Here is a 15,098-nt window from a genome sequence, read left to right as displayed (position 1 = left end):
TTAGTTAGTTGTGTCTTACATGGAGACAAAATGTAACAGATGAGTAAATCTGAAATACACAAACAGAATCCACATTTGTGAGGCTTCAAAAAATGATGAGACTGACTGCAGCTGCACTTTGTTTCAGCACACTTGGAACAAAGTGCTGAAAGTCGGGGACAAATGAGACAAAAGAAAACATTAAACGCAAAATAAAACATCAAAATAAAATGACAAAGCTAAATCCAAACTATGATCAAAATTTCACACCATATTGAAAAAAAATACCTAAACCGTAAGTTTAGATAATGCAGTACAAAAAGCCAACCGAGAACATTCACAGAGAGAGAAAGCTTCTTTTGGTTTTGCCATCAGAATTTCATGACAGTGTGAATAGCTACCAGAAAATGGCAATAGATCCATATTTTTATTAAGACTTGGGCTTTTAGATAATGTGGTGTTAAACCTTTGATCAACTGATGAACAATCCATTTCACTTTAACGGCTGTTTGCATTAAATTGTTAACTCTTTCTTGTCTCCCTTCCATTTATTCATTTTGCCTTTAGAATCGTCTTAAGATTTAACAGTACAAGAAGTGAAGTCTTGCCATTTTTTTAACTGGTCTTAAAAGTTTGATCAGGAGTGTATCCATCATGTCTGAAGTGTCATCAGTCATACTCTCATCTAGAAATATAAGGGGAATCCTCGTAACTAGGGTTCTTCAGAATCTACCTCCAAATCTTTCAAAAATTGTCAATGCCACGAACCAAGCCTAATTACAAACATAGCAGAAATATCAAACAAAACAGTTTGCATTTCATAAAACTCTATAGTGGAAATCCATACTTTATTACTCTGATTTTACTGTCAGAGTAAATATGAGGAGAAACTGCTCCTATATAAGTCAATGTATTGATACTTGCCAGGAAACATTACAGGTTGCAAATGCAGGAGAAAAGGTGAATATTGTTATGTTGAAAAGAATACATCTATTTTGCATAGATCACAGATTAGACCTCATGAAAGGAGGAACAGTCTTTATTTTGCTGGTGATAAATTACGTTGCGTTAATGGTAATAAACCACTAAGGAGGTGCTGCTTCAAATTAACCTCTGAATCACTGAACATACAGCTATGTTCAGTGATTCAGAGGTTAATTTGAAGAACCTGTTCAGTGATTACAGCAAGTGATGCTTTGCTCTGCCAGTTATGAAAAATACACTTCATAAATAAAATAAAGAAGGAAAAGAAAAGTGACATTTTCTCTCTGCACAATCAGCCACCAAAACCAAGAACTTTGACCGACAGCTGCTGACAGATCCGCATGAGACCAGTGATGCTAGGAGCGGCTGAAAGTCATGAAACAATGACACAAATCAGAGCATTGGACTGAATACAGAGCATCCCAGTGTTTGGGTCACTTACTTGAAAAATCTAATCAGTTATCCACTGACCATTGCTCACTCCAAAAGTAATTACAAGACGAATGGCTTCAAATTATCCACTACTAAATATTGCGTCTTTTGAATTAAAAATGAGCGGAAAAGGAAATATGACCTCCTCCATGGGCTGCCACCTTATCGTGGTGGAGGGGTTTGAGTGCCCCAATGATCCTAGGAGCTATGCTGTCTGGGGCTTCATGCCCCTGGTAGGGTCACCCAAGGCAGACAGGTCCTAGGTGAGGGACCAGACAAAGTGCAGCCTGAAGACCCCAATGATGAGTAAAAACATTGGACTTGGTGTTCCCTCGCCCGGACGCGGGTCACCGGGGCCCCACTCTGGAGCCAGGCCTGGAGGGGGGGCACGATGGCGAGCGTCTGGTGGCTGGGCTTTTACCCATGGAGCCCGGCCGGGCTCAGCCCGAAGAGGAAACATGGGCCCCCCCTCCCATGGGCCCACCACCCGTGGGAGGGGCCAAAGGGGTCGGGTGCACTGTGTGATGGGTGGCGGCCAAGGGAGGGGACCCTGGCGGTCCGATCCTCGGTTGCAGAAACTGGCTCTTGGGACGTGGAATGTCACCTCTCTGGTGGGGAAGGAGCCAGAGCTAGTGCGTGAGGTCGAGAGGTTCCGGCTAGAAATAGTCGGTCTCACCTCGACGCATGGCTCTGGTTCTGGAACCAGTCTCCTTGAGAGGGGCTGGACATACTTCCACTCTGGAGTTGCCCAGGGAGAGAGACGTCGGGCAGGAGTGGGCATACTTGTTGCTCCCCATCTCGGCGCCTGTACGTTGGGGTTCACCCCGGTGAGCAAGAGGGTAGCATCCCTCCGCCTACGGGTGGGGGGACGGGTTCTGACTGTCGTTTGTGCTTACGGGCCGAACGACAGTTCAGATTACCCACCCTTTTTGGAGTCCTTAGAGGGGGTACTGGAGAGTGCTCCTCCTGGGGACTCCCTTGAGACCTGGAGGGGCGTGGTTGGGAGGAACGGCCCGCCCGACCTGAACTCGAGCGGTGTTCTGTTGTTGGACTTCTGTGCTCGCCATGGATTGTCCATAACGAACACCATGTTCAAGCATAAGGGTGTCCATATGTGCACTTGGCACCAGGACACCCTAGGCCGCAGTTCGATGATCGACTTTGTCATCGTTTCATCGGATCTTGGACACTCGGGTGAAGAGAGGTGCGGAGCTGTCCACTGACCACTACCTGGTGGTGAGTTGGCTCCGGTGGTGGGGGCGAAAGCCGGTCAGACCTGGCAGGCCCAAACGTGTTGTGAGGGTCTGCTGGGAACGTCTGGCAGAATCCCCTGTGAGACGGAGCTTTAACTCCCATCTCCGGCAAAACTTCGAACACGTCCCGGGGGAGGTGGGGAACATGGAGTCTGAGTGGACCGTGTTCCGTGCCTCCATTGTCGAGGCGGCCGATCGGAGCTGTGGCCGCAAGGTTGTCGGTGCCTGTCGCGGCGGCAACCCTCGAACCCGTTGGTGGACACCTTCGGTGAGGGATGCCGTCAGGCTGAAGAAGGAGTCCTATCGGACCTTTTTGGCCTGTGGGACTCCGGAAGCAGCTGATGGGTACCGGCGGGCGAAGCGACATGCGGCTCGGGCGGTTGCTGAGGCAAAAACTCGGACGTGGGAGGAGTTTGGAGAGGCCATGGAGAAAGACTTCCGCACGGCTTCGAGGCGATTCTGGTCCACCATCCGGCGTCTCAGGGGGGGGAAGCGGTGCAGCACAAACACTGTTTATAGTGGGGATGGTGTGCTGCTGACCTCTACTCGGGACGTTGTGGGTCGGTGGGCAGAGTACTTCGAAGACCTCCTCAATCCCACCAACATGCCTTCCACTGAGGAAGCGGAGCCTGGGGACTCTGGGTTGGGCTCTCCAATCTCTGGGGGCGAGGTCGCCGAGGTGGTTAAAAAGCTCCTCGGTGGCAAGGCCCCGGGGGTGGATGAGATCCGCCCGGAGTTCCTTAAGGCTCTGGATGTTGTAGGGTTGTGTTGGTTGACGCGACTCTGCAATATCGCATGGACATCGGGGGCAGTTCCCCTGGATTGGCAGACTGGGGTGGTGGTCCCCCTGTTCAAAAAGGGGGACCGGAGGGTGTGCTCCAATTATAGAGGGGTCACACTCTTAAGCCTCCCTGGCAAGGTCTATTCAGGGGTCCTGGAGAGGAGGGTCCGTCGGATAGTCGAACCTCGGATTCAGGAAGAGCAGTGTGGTTTTCGTCCTGGTCGTGGAACACTGGACCAGCTCTACACCCTCGGCAGGGTCCTGGAGGGTGCATGGGAGTTCGCCCAACCAGTCTACATGTGTTTTGTGGACTTGGAGAAGGCGTTCGACCGTGTCCCTCGGGGAGCCCTGTGGGGGGTTCTCCGGGAGTATGGGGTACCGGGCCCTTTGATACGGGCTGTCAGGTCCCTGTATGACCGGTGTCAGAGTCTGGTCCGCATTGCCGGCAGTAAGTCGGGCTCGTTTCCGGTGAGAGTTGGACTCCGCCAGGGCTGCCCTTTGTCACCGATTCTGTTCATCACTTTTATGGACAGAATTTCTAGGCGCAGCCAAGGTGTTGAGGGGATCCGATTTGGTGGCCTTAGGATCTCATCTCTGCTTTTCGCAGACGATGTGGTCCTTTTGGCTTCATCAGATCGTGATCTGCAGCTCTCGCTGGAGCGGTTCGCAGCCGAGTGTGAAGCGGCCGGGATGGGGATCAGTGCCTCCAAATCCGAGGCCATGGTCTTGAGCCGGAAAAGGGTAGAGTGCCTTCTCCGGGTCAGGGGGGGTGTCCTGCCCCAAGTGGAGGAGTTTAAGTATCTCAGGATCTTGTTCACGAATGGGGGAAGAAGGGAGCGGGAGATCAACAGGCGGATTGGCGCAGCGTCTGCTGTCAAGCGGGCGCTGTACCGGTCCGTCGTGGTGAAGAGAGAGCTGAGCCAAAAAGCGAAGCTCTCGATTTACCGGTCGATCTACGTTCCCACCCTCATCTATGGTCATGAGCTTTGGGTCATGACCGAAAGAACGAGATCGCGGATACAAGCGGCCGAAATGGGTTTTCTCCGTAGGGTGGCTGGGCTCTCCCTTAGAGATAGGGTGAGAAGCTCAGTCATCCAGGAGGGACTCAGAGTAGAGCCGCTGCTCCTTCACATCGAGAGGAGCCAGTTGAGGTGGCTTGGGCATCTGGTCAGGATGCCTCCTGGACGCCTCCCTGGTGAGGTGTTCCGGGCACGTCCCACCGGGAGGAGGCCCCGGGGAAGACCCAGGACACGCTGGAGAGACTATGTCTCTCGGCTGGCCTGGGAACGCCTCGGGATTCCCCCGGAAGAGCTGGAAGAAGTGGCCGGGGAGAGGGAAGTCTGGGCCTCCCTTCTGAAGCTGCTACCCCCGCGACCCGACCTCGGATAAGCGGAAGAAGATGGATGGATGGATGGATGGATGGATGGATGGATGGAAATATGACTTTGTGTTTCCGTTTCTTTGTGTTCAGGATGTTAATTGAACCTGTTTGTTATTTTTATTCCACTGCTGTTCCAACATTAAGGCACTGGAAAACTGACAAAGCAAGTCGAGCCCCAGCACGACACACTCCTGTTGACATATCTCTACATATATGTAGTATAGTATATGTATGTATGTATGTCTACATATGTCAACAAGAGTGGTAGTGAGTTGTACAACACCACTACCAAGTTCATCCCACTCTTCTAACTATGAAGATTGTTCTTTAAACTTTTACAAAGTATTCTTACCAGCTCCTGAAAATCTGAAAATAAAATGTTACACAATTTCAAATATTTTAATTTATCTTTCCTGAAACCACTGTATCAAATTTAATGGCATTGATATTTTCAATAAACAAATGTTACATTTCTCTTTCTCTGTCTGTATTTAGATGTTAGCATTTAGGGGCCTCCTGAAGGCTTGGGGGCCTTAAGAAGGACTTTACTTGGATTTAACAAAAGTTCAAATAATTGATATTTATTTTAATATTTGTTGTTGTTAAGACTCTATAGTTGTGGCTTTAAGTATTGTTGGCAAAGTCTTCCAGTAATATAATTACCCAGTAATATTTTTACATTTCCTGTCAACTTAACATCTTTTAATACAAAAACATGGTGTTTAACCCCGAGCTTAGCAAATTTTTTGGGGGAGAGGGAGGGAGGGAGGGAGGGAAGGAAGGAAGGAAGGAAGGAAGGAAGGAAGGAAGAACTTTAGTTCTGACTTTAGGTTTAATGCTGTTTTCTGACTAAAACAACAAGTTTAGAGGTTATAATAGCTCAACCTTTCAACTGAAAGAGAACATGCTTCTATTTCATCAGTAATTTATAATCCAGGCCTGTGTACATTTATCTTTTAATTTGTGCATGTTCTATGTTTCTATATCCAGATTTTTTTTTCTGAAATCATCTGAAATGTTGCATCAGAGTGAAAGGAGACATTTCAAGTAGGCGTTAAAATACAGTATCTCCTTCTGAATTACATAAGATTAATAAATGAAAACAAGGAACATGCAGGAAATATTACAGATTAACTTTGAAATCACACATTTAAATTAGCTTTTTATCACTTGGGCAGAGATCACTTTATTTCGTCATCCACCCACATGGATACTGAACTACTGAATACTAATGAAGCCTAGGCGTAAATTCAAACTGGAAGACTCTCTAGCCCCACCTGCATCATCCAATCGGAGCGTCTCGCTCATCGTCGTCGATCTATCTACGTTGGACTAAGCCACGTCACGGCCAATCACCGACCAAGCCCCAGTTGATAAGGACCTCCATCCATGGCATCTTACGCTTTCCAGCTGCGCTCAACCCACCTCTGCCCCTTCTCCACCTCTGCCCCTTCTCCAAAGGAATTCTCCTCTAATTCATCTAAAAGGCACTGGACCTTATTCAGCTTTACAGACGGAGCAGACAAGAACATAAAGCATTAAACTTACAAAGACGTTTGGTACCTCCAGCAGCGAGGACTGTGGTTCACATCCTGCATTCCCCATGCAGAGTTCTCAACTGTTGCACCATCACCGGTATGGCACAATAGCATATACCTCCACCTTCTCCTGGCTCTTCGGGCACCCATACTTCTCCGACCTCCACCACCAGTGGGGGGATGACATTCCTAATCAGCATCGGGAATGCTCATCCGAGCTTATTGCAATTCACAGCTCGATGTCCTCGGCCGGGGCCCGAACGCCAAAGAACTTTAATTCACGCATGTCAATAAATCTTTTTAATTGCTGTCTTTCTCCATCTGAGTCTCTCCAGGTTGAAATGCTTGTTGTCTTATTTCAAACAGATGTAAAGAAATGTCACCTATTTATCTGTAAGGATGTGAAACTCTTAACAGCATGACAGACTCTTTTCACATACAATTTTCAAGAATATGGGAAAATGTTTCCACTTTTGAATCATGAGAAATGTTTGTGACTAATCTGTGTGGGAACAGATGTCATGAAATCATAAAATGCTCTTCTGTTATTCAAAATAACACACAAAGTCGAGACTTAAACCATCAGTGGTTCATGACAAATAAATTAAGCTGAACAGTGTCACTATAATGTGTCATTAGATGCCATGTTGCTTTAAGTTATGATTTATTGAAATCTGCTGTTCCATAAGGAAATATGCTTAATCTGGTCTAGGGAATATGTAAGACATTATATCCCTGAGTGAACCACTTTACTCTGTGGACGTGGTGAGCAGAAATAACTGGTGAATCACATCATTTAAGACTTTGCCAATACATTTTAGAAAAGGGTGATTCCATGCCCTCTTATAGACATTGTACCTTCTTTCAAACAGAATTGCTATGTGCATTCAGATTTTTTAGAAGAATATTAAGTATTATGGAGGCCAAATTAAAAGAATTTATTTGATTTTGAGTATACAAACTATCCGTCTGACATTCTTCCACACTCATGGCGTAGACTGCTGACTTCATAGTTGTCCATCAAATAGTCACTGACACTGACTCCTTGTGGACACTGTCCACAAGGAGTGTAAGCAGCAAATAGTCCTTGCTAAAGAAGCTGTCTGTTGAAAAAAATGTGTTTTAATAAAGTATAACAACTTGTTTATCAAAATCAGGTCCAGGAGGGAAATCCTAACGTCCCTCTGCCAGTGATACACTCAAGTTCATTCCGGGGTTTAATCCAATGCATTTCCAAGCCAGAAATGAAAATGAGTTTAAATTATTTTTTTGTAAAATGCCTTAAGATGACATTTGTTGTGAATTGGCACTATATAAATAAACTGAATTGGATTGAAGAGATAAATACTCCCTCCCAGGTGTTCTGGGTTTGCCTCAGGTTTTCTCTTCTCTATCTCTAAGACCACCATTAGCAGACACCTGTATCCAGGATATCATTACTTTGGCCTTGAATCTCATTTCATGACCCACAAGTGAGGGTGGGAGTACAGACAGAATGGCGTACAGTTTTAGCTAGCTCTTTCTTCACTACTGAATACTGGAGAAATGTCTACATTATGAAAGAAGATCCATCAATCTATCTCTATCTATTTCCTCTTATAATCACTTCTGATTGAGACAAGACACTTTAACTTCTCTGCTTGAGGCAAGCTCTGACTCCTTATCCAATTCACCTGTTTTGCTGCTTTGTTGTCCTGAGCTTTAGGCTTTGATGGGGATTTTCATGGCAAATTGATCTCATGAACCTGTCAGACAAAGAATGACAGAGATCTTGATAAACAAAGCTAACTTTATTGGCGTATTGGTGTATGGAGAAAGAGGACCAGGGCATCCTCATGGAACCAGACCTGGGAATGGGAGATTGAGAGCTCTCCAGAGAGACTTAGACCTCTATAATTTGGACATAGCCTGAAAAGGGAAAGGAGGCCATCTCCACATGGGCCAAAAGGGAGAGAAGAGGCCGGTACAATGTGTGCCATTGATCAGGCCAAGATGGGTGCCTGTAGGCATGCTGATTCCAAGTGATAATATGTTTTAATGAAATAATAAATAATAATGAGTTATTTCTTGGAATGCCTGCCTAACTCATGTGTTCAGAAATATGGGTGAGAGATAGCACTAATGTGTATATGTAAATTGAGGCTAACGCATATGAGTTTGTGGGTATGGATATATGGATGTATATACAGATGTAAACCCAGATAAAATGGAAAATTAATGAACCTGTTTATTTTTTGAAATTTTTTTTATTAATGAGGGCCCATCTGAAAATATTGTATGAGTTTACGGGGTAGGAGTTCATAAGTTTCTTACTTCTTCCTACTCTTTTTCGAGCATGTCAAGTTTACTATGGTACAAAAATATGTATTTTCCAATCCTTGTTCTTGTGCATGATTTTATACTACTATCATGTTCAAAATAAAAATAAATAAATTAATAATTTTTTTCAAAATCATAAATGGTACTTTTTTTATCACCAAGTGTAAAAAATATTTGCACGTGGTCGAAAAAGTTATTATTTAGCTTAGTTATTCTCGCTCCAGTTCGCTTATCTGTCTTAATATAGAATCTGTTTATGAATGCATTTGTTGTAGTTGTACTTCCCCTCTTTAGATCCACAGATAACTCCACAGTCTAAGATCCGGTATTGAGGTCGCTCCGCAAAGCTGGACAACAAAGACAGTGACGAGTAAACCTGCACTTGACAGTTTGAGTGACGTTAAACACAGACACTTTGATGAAAACCTTCACTGCTTTCTTCACAGCCCTCAGATACTGAACAAGACTTTGAAAAGGATGAGTCCTGAGGTGATGACTTTTCAAAAATGGATCCAGTCATGTTCATCTCAATTTGTGGAGAAACGGTAGAACAAGTTTGAGCAGAGCCAAACAAAAAATAAAAAATGCTTTTATTTTATGATCAAAGAAAACATCCTCTAAGGTAATGTGATGACTAACATAAAATTAGCCCTTAGTATACCATATTGAATATGGATTTTCTCTATCAGCTTGTCATCTGACTCGTTCCTATAGTTCAGAGTTTTTGGGTATGAAATATGCTTTTAAAATAAAACTGATTAATTAAAATCAACTTGTTAGACATGGAGCAAACCCAACAGATTAAAAACACCAAACACACCCGTGGTACAAAAACACTAAACAGTATGCTGAACTGAGACTGAGCCCTCCTTAAGAATTTATAATGCAAATTTTCTAGCTCTTAATTATTCAAAGGACCTGAAACATTAAAATGACACAGGGCGCTTTCAGACAATGGCTGATAAGTCTTGTTAGACAATCTGATGTAATGATAAAATAAATTAAATTTTAACTAAAAAAATGGGGTTTGTTCTCCTTTTCATGCATGAGAAGCATGCCACTCTCTTGAACAATCTATTATTGATGGGACTGAAGAGATACAGTATATTAACCCATTTGATCCATCATATAAAGATTATATTTTGCAACAAATTTCTGGGGAAATAATCTTGATACATGGATTTGTGCTATTATTTTACATCACATTGAGTTTAAGAATAGCAAAGTAACACAAAAAAGTGAGACAAATGTAATGAAATTCAGTGCCTTGAGTACCTCTTCCACTTTTACAGATCTGGCTGTATGTGTAGGGTCATCCTGGTGGTGGAAGGTGAAACTCTGCCCCAGTCTTAAGTTTTTTACAACCTCTAAAAGGCTTTCTTCCAGGGTTGCCCTTATACAGGGTAATCCATCGTCCCATCAAATCTGACCACCTTCCCTGTCCCATCTAATTAAAGCATCACTACAGAATGATGTGTCCACCATCAAGTTTCATGGCAGGCGTGGTTCCAGTCAGGGTATAGTGAAGTGTCATGGTATTTTACCCCAAATAGTCTGACAGACTCTGTTCAATTTGGGACCAAAATTACAACATTTGTTAAATTTCAGCTGGTACAGTTCCCACTACTCTGTGCCAACTGATATTATATATATATATATATATGGTATATCTTCTACTGGCTAACCGCGGTAATGCTTGTTGGCTTGTTGATGATGTAACAGGCCGGCATCAAAACAGAGCAAGCGGGTAGCAGGGTGGCTGAGAGCACAAGGGAAAACCAGGTGCAAAAAAAGTCAGTTATCTGGACCTGGATTGGGTTTATCCTCAGGCGGTCTTAAGGTAGCACTCAGGAGGAGCACGGCAGATGTCACTGTCAGACAGCGGGGAAGCGAAAGGTAAAAGAACCGGATCAGTCCGACCCTCGCATGTAATACACTTTTAAAAAACTGAACTATCCCTTTAAGAATTTATTTCATCGTAAAAAAAAAGCATTATTTTTTTTGCTGAGTTTGTTTAATAGAAGAATCTATTGCAACCTACAAAGCATTGAAATCTGATATATTTTTTAACAAAATGACCTAAAGCTAGACAGTGAGAATGTATAAATTAAACAATGTAATGACCTAACCCATGTAAAACAGAAAGAGTGAATCTGACAGAACTCTGATTTTATTATACTGTTAATACAATTAAGCTGTGTTATTAAAGCATTGCCATGTTTCAGTGTTTTGTCATGTTTTTCAGCTGCTACTATTTTGCTTTAAATGATGCTTGTGCCTCAAATAAAGAACAAACAAAAAGCAAAGAGTTTGCTTGCACATATCTGCATAGATTCAACTTCTGTGTCATCAAAAGCTTAGTCGTGCCGGGGTTTGGGATTATTCTTTAAGTATTTTTAAGATGGATGTCTTAGAAGATTCACATTTTAAAGCAATTTGGCAAAAACAGCCTGAAGTTGTGGGAGTATGAGAAAACAGCATAAACATGTTATTGTTGGAGGTATTAATGGTGAAAAAAATGGAAGATTATATCCAAATCTTATAAAGGCAAAAAGTTGCCTTTATAAGATTTAAACCGCTCAGAATTTGTTTTTGAAAGAAATAATACCCTGTGTTTACAAACATAATATTAGTGATCATTTAAAAGAAAGCCTGATAGGTTGCAGAGATGAGGCTGTTTCACTGTCTCAGTACTGTGACTTTTTCTCTTCCTAATTTCCCCAGCAAAAGTTCTGTTCTTGATGTGACACTTTCACATTTTTTAGCAGCCATTGGACAAGAGGCAGGGTACACCCTGGACATATCCCCATTCCAGCACGGCTCATTTCAAAGTTTACCATAATTTTAAAACGCACTTTTGTGGCATGAAAATATGACTTTGAGTCACACTTCTAACACATCAAAGCACACATAGTGGCACTGTCTATAAATCTGCCTTGGTCAACAGAAAACACATTGTGTTCTTGAAAGTATATATATTTGTGAGGATATGTCCAATGATTTTATGGCTGCATAAAAAAATCATGTACAGAACATCTTTGCCATGAAGATCATCTATGTAGAAAATGCAGTTTGGGTCTCTGAATGTAAACAGGTGACAAGACTGGAGAAGTGCCCATCCACTAAAAATGGTTTCCTCCTTGGAAAAATTGGCTTCCTGGGTTTCAGAAAAAGAACAACTTGAATCTAAGGAAAGTTCATCCCACAGCTCATATCCATAGATTGAGCAGGAGCTCAACACTCAGATTCCAGACACAAGTATGGTGTGATTACAGTGCTTATGAGAGGTGTTAACCTCCTTTCCCCTGATAACATTCTGTATGCAGCATTGATATTATTTTAATTATTATTTTAAAAAACTAACTGCGTAAAGACCTACCAAGTTTTAGTGGAGTGATAGATAGCATCCTTAGAATAATGTTTTGGAAGCTACCATACTGTTATGCAGCAGAACCCTCACAAATAAAACACTAACTGATTATTTCATGTGAAAAGTAAGGCTTCCAGCTTCTTCCATTCACTGCTGTTATATTTTACACAATACTCACCAGAGAAACAATGCTGGTCAGAAACTAAAGAAAAAAATATGTCAATTTGAACATTGTCAGAATTTTGGAACCATATTCAGACAAGTCTGCAAGCCAAAGCTTCAGACAACAGAAATCCTCCTATTTATTTAATAAATAACAACACAAGTCTGTCATTCAAGAAGTCAAATTTCCTCTTGATTTTTGTTTTTCATTTTCACCACTTTTTAGCAATTTTTATTTGAGATTATTAATGCATTTTAGAATATTAACTGAACTGAATTGACCTGAACTGAAACTACTCTGTATTTAGTAGACACAGCTAAATGAGCCGCATTTAGTTGTGTCTACTATCTTTTACTCTTTAAGTCAAATAAATTTAGCAAATTTTAGATTTTGTACCTAAATGTGTGAGTCTGTGGAAGATAAATGTGTAGTATTAAGTTGTGTTTACTTTTTATTAATTTTGTCAAACCTCTAAGAGTTGAATAAACTAGAGTTTTTAGGTTAGCACTTAAAAAAAAACTGAAAGGAGAAAAAGACAGGAGTGGACACTATTTCCCAGAGTGCTTAGCGGCATATTTTTCCATCCTGTCTTGCAAAGTGAGTGAGATGGAAGTGTGTTACATTGATCTGAGTCTTGTGTGTCATTAAAGCAAATGTTTATTTTAATCCAACTGATAAGTAGTTATTTTAACTTCATTATGTGAGTAAAATTAATGGAGAAATGTGTGCTCTTTAGCTGAGGGCAGTTTTTCTTGCATATTGTGAAATAATTATTTGGTTTAAATTGCAGCATTAAGTTAAAAATCATAATTCAAGATTAATAACTTAAAAAACTATTTTAGACAACTTGTCTCTTTTTGTTAAATCAACTTCATGAACTTTCATTTTCTAAAAGAATTTTATTGTTGACTTAAATTGCATTTTCAAGGTAGCAGGTAGACTTACATTTTCAAGTTAAATGACCTTCAAATCTTTATAGTGTAATTGAGTTTAGTGTTGGAAATATCATTTCTTAGCAGTAAGAATTTGCTGCTTTCTCAACCGAATCTGAATGATGCTCACTTATTTTCTTTCACTTTTTTTGTACAGTTTCAGACAAGATATAAATGTAACTATACAAAGCTACAAGCCTAAACACAACTACAATGAAGCATTGCAAAAATGTAGCTATTTGCCCTTTACAGTGTAACCTTTTAACTAATTTATTGTGGCTGTCACACTGAACCCAGGAAATGTTACTGCCACTAAAGTGGCACAGGTGTTTTGCAGCAAAGCTTAACATTGTTATATAAGGCACATTTAGCAAAAACTAATTACCCATTTAGCCATAACAGAGTAAACAGAGTACAGGTTCAACAGTAACAGAAGACTATGTCGCCACTACACTGTGAATGCTTTGCAAACCGTAAATGAGGATACTGCACTGGGTATAGCTTTTAGAATACATTATTGGTACTCTAAGTTTGAAGATTCTCAACTAAACTGTTCAAAAAAGACAAATGTATTTAGCAGAAAAAGGGGAAGAATGTAGCATGTTATGTCTATGTCTATGTTAGCAAAAAGCTGTCACATTTGATAAGTGCTAAGTTCGTCTGGATATTTATTTTGTGAAATATTTATTTTGTGAAATGAACACACTGTCAAGTTTTTTTTTTTTGACGAGCTGGATCTGATTGCAGTTCTTTCTGCTAACATATGCTATTTGAGACTGAGTGGCCTTCATTTATCAAACATGACTATAAAAAAAATATGCATATGTTTGAATGTTAGCCTAGGATTATCTCAAATCATTTATGCCGAGTCTCAGATCATTTATGCTAGTTATGTCGCAATGAACTTCTTCAGCAAATTATATTTTCCACAACCTCATGCAAGATCAAATTCAGTAGAGGAAGATTTCAAGTGAGATGTTTTTTGTAGGTTATATTAGATTAGTGGTTTTTCTTTACTCTAAAGATTGAGGCAACTGATTGCAGTGAGTTCCATAGACTGCATGATGTATGTTTGAGGAGCCAACATAATCAGAAAAAGAAGATGCATGCTTGTGTATTTTCCCAGAATGAGGCATACTGAAACAAATAACTTGTCTTCTGTGACAGGAAATAACTGAAACTGAATTTATGATTTCTCATGAAGCTGATGCCTAAAACAATATTGATCTATGAATTCTGACTGTTTGCAAGTAATAATTATAGTTCATAGACAAAATTGGATTCTAAACTGTCATGAACAGTACATAAAAAGATTTAAACAGCTTGTGGCTGCAAATTTATTGTGTGCAATTGTGCAAAGTAGCAATAATTTTCTGCATGGAACAAATGTGTTTATGCAAAGTAATGCGTGAGTGAATTTTATCTTTCAAGGCATATAATTATGAAGCTATGTGAATATTTAGAACTATATTTAAGGAGGGAAACTCCAAAGCCATAAGAGTTTAGAAAGGATACACACATTTGGAAACTGGAGGATAAGAAGAAAACATAGTATGGCTGGGCAATACGGCAAAAAAATCCTATCTCAATAAAATTTCTCTTAGTCAATATCGATATACAGTATATCATGATATAAAACAAATCCCTTCTTTTGTTAGTCTTTAGTGTTCCTTGTTACAATTAATTGACATGAGGACAATTATTTTTCATATAAAAAAATATTTTTAAAAGTTGAATGTGATAAAACATCATACTTTGAAAAAATAAAGGAGGCAAATCTTAAACTAAAATACTCAAGCATTACAGGAGAACAGAACAAAAATGTACATTCTTGTCCTAATGTCAAATAGAATAGGCATTGAAATTAGGACTGTCAAAGTCAGAATGTTAGCACAGACTATTAATGTGAAGATCAACTATTACTTTTCCTAGAAAAAGCTAGGATAGGTCTGTGGGCTATAGAAAA

General features: G+C 40.9%; 1 protein-coding gene and 1 long non-coding RNA gene across 2 annotated transcripts in view; one reads left to right on the top strand and one right to left on the bottom strand.

Annotated features, from left to right (window-relative positions):
- Window positions 1-15,098, bottom strand: part of grin2ab (glutamate receptor, ionotropic, N-methyl D-aspartate 2A, b) — a 143,096-nt gene that overhangs the window by 113,890 nt on the left and 14,108 nt on the right. The gene's annotated exons all lie outside the window — the stretch shown is intronic.
- Window positions 13,048-15,098, top strand: part of LOC114144885 (uncharacterized) — a 4,778-nt gene continuing 2,727 nt past the window's right edge. Inside the window, exon 1 of the long non-coding RNA XR_003595576.1 lies at window positions 13,048-13,059. This is a non-coding gene — a long non-coding RNA (uncharacterized LOC114144885). The remainder of the gene's footprint in view (window positions 13,060-15,098) is intronic.

Source organism: Xiphophorus couchianus, chromosome 5, assembly GCF_001444195.1.
Source record: "Xiphophorus couchianus chromosome 5, X_couchianus-1.0, whole genome shotgun sequence".
NCBI lineage: Eukaryota > Metazoa > Chordata > Actinopteri > Cyprinodontiformes > Poeciliidae > Xiphophorus > Xiphophorus couchianus.
Note: the sequence above shows the minus strand (reverse complement) of the source record. Positions and strands in the feature narration are given on the sequence as shown.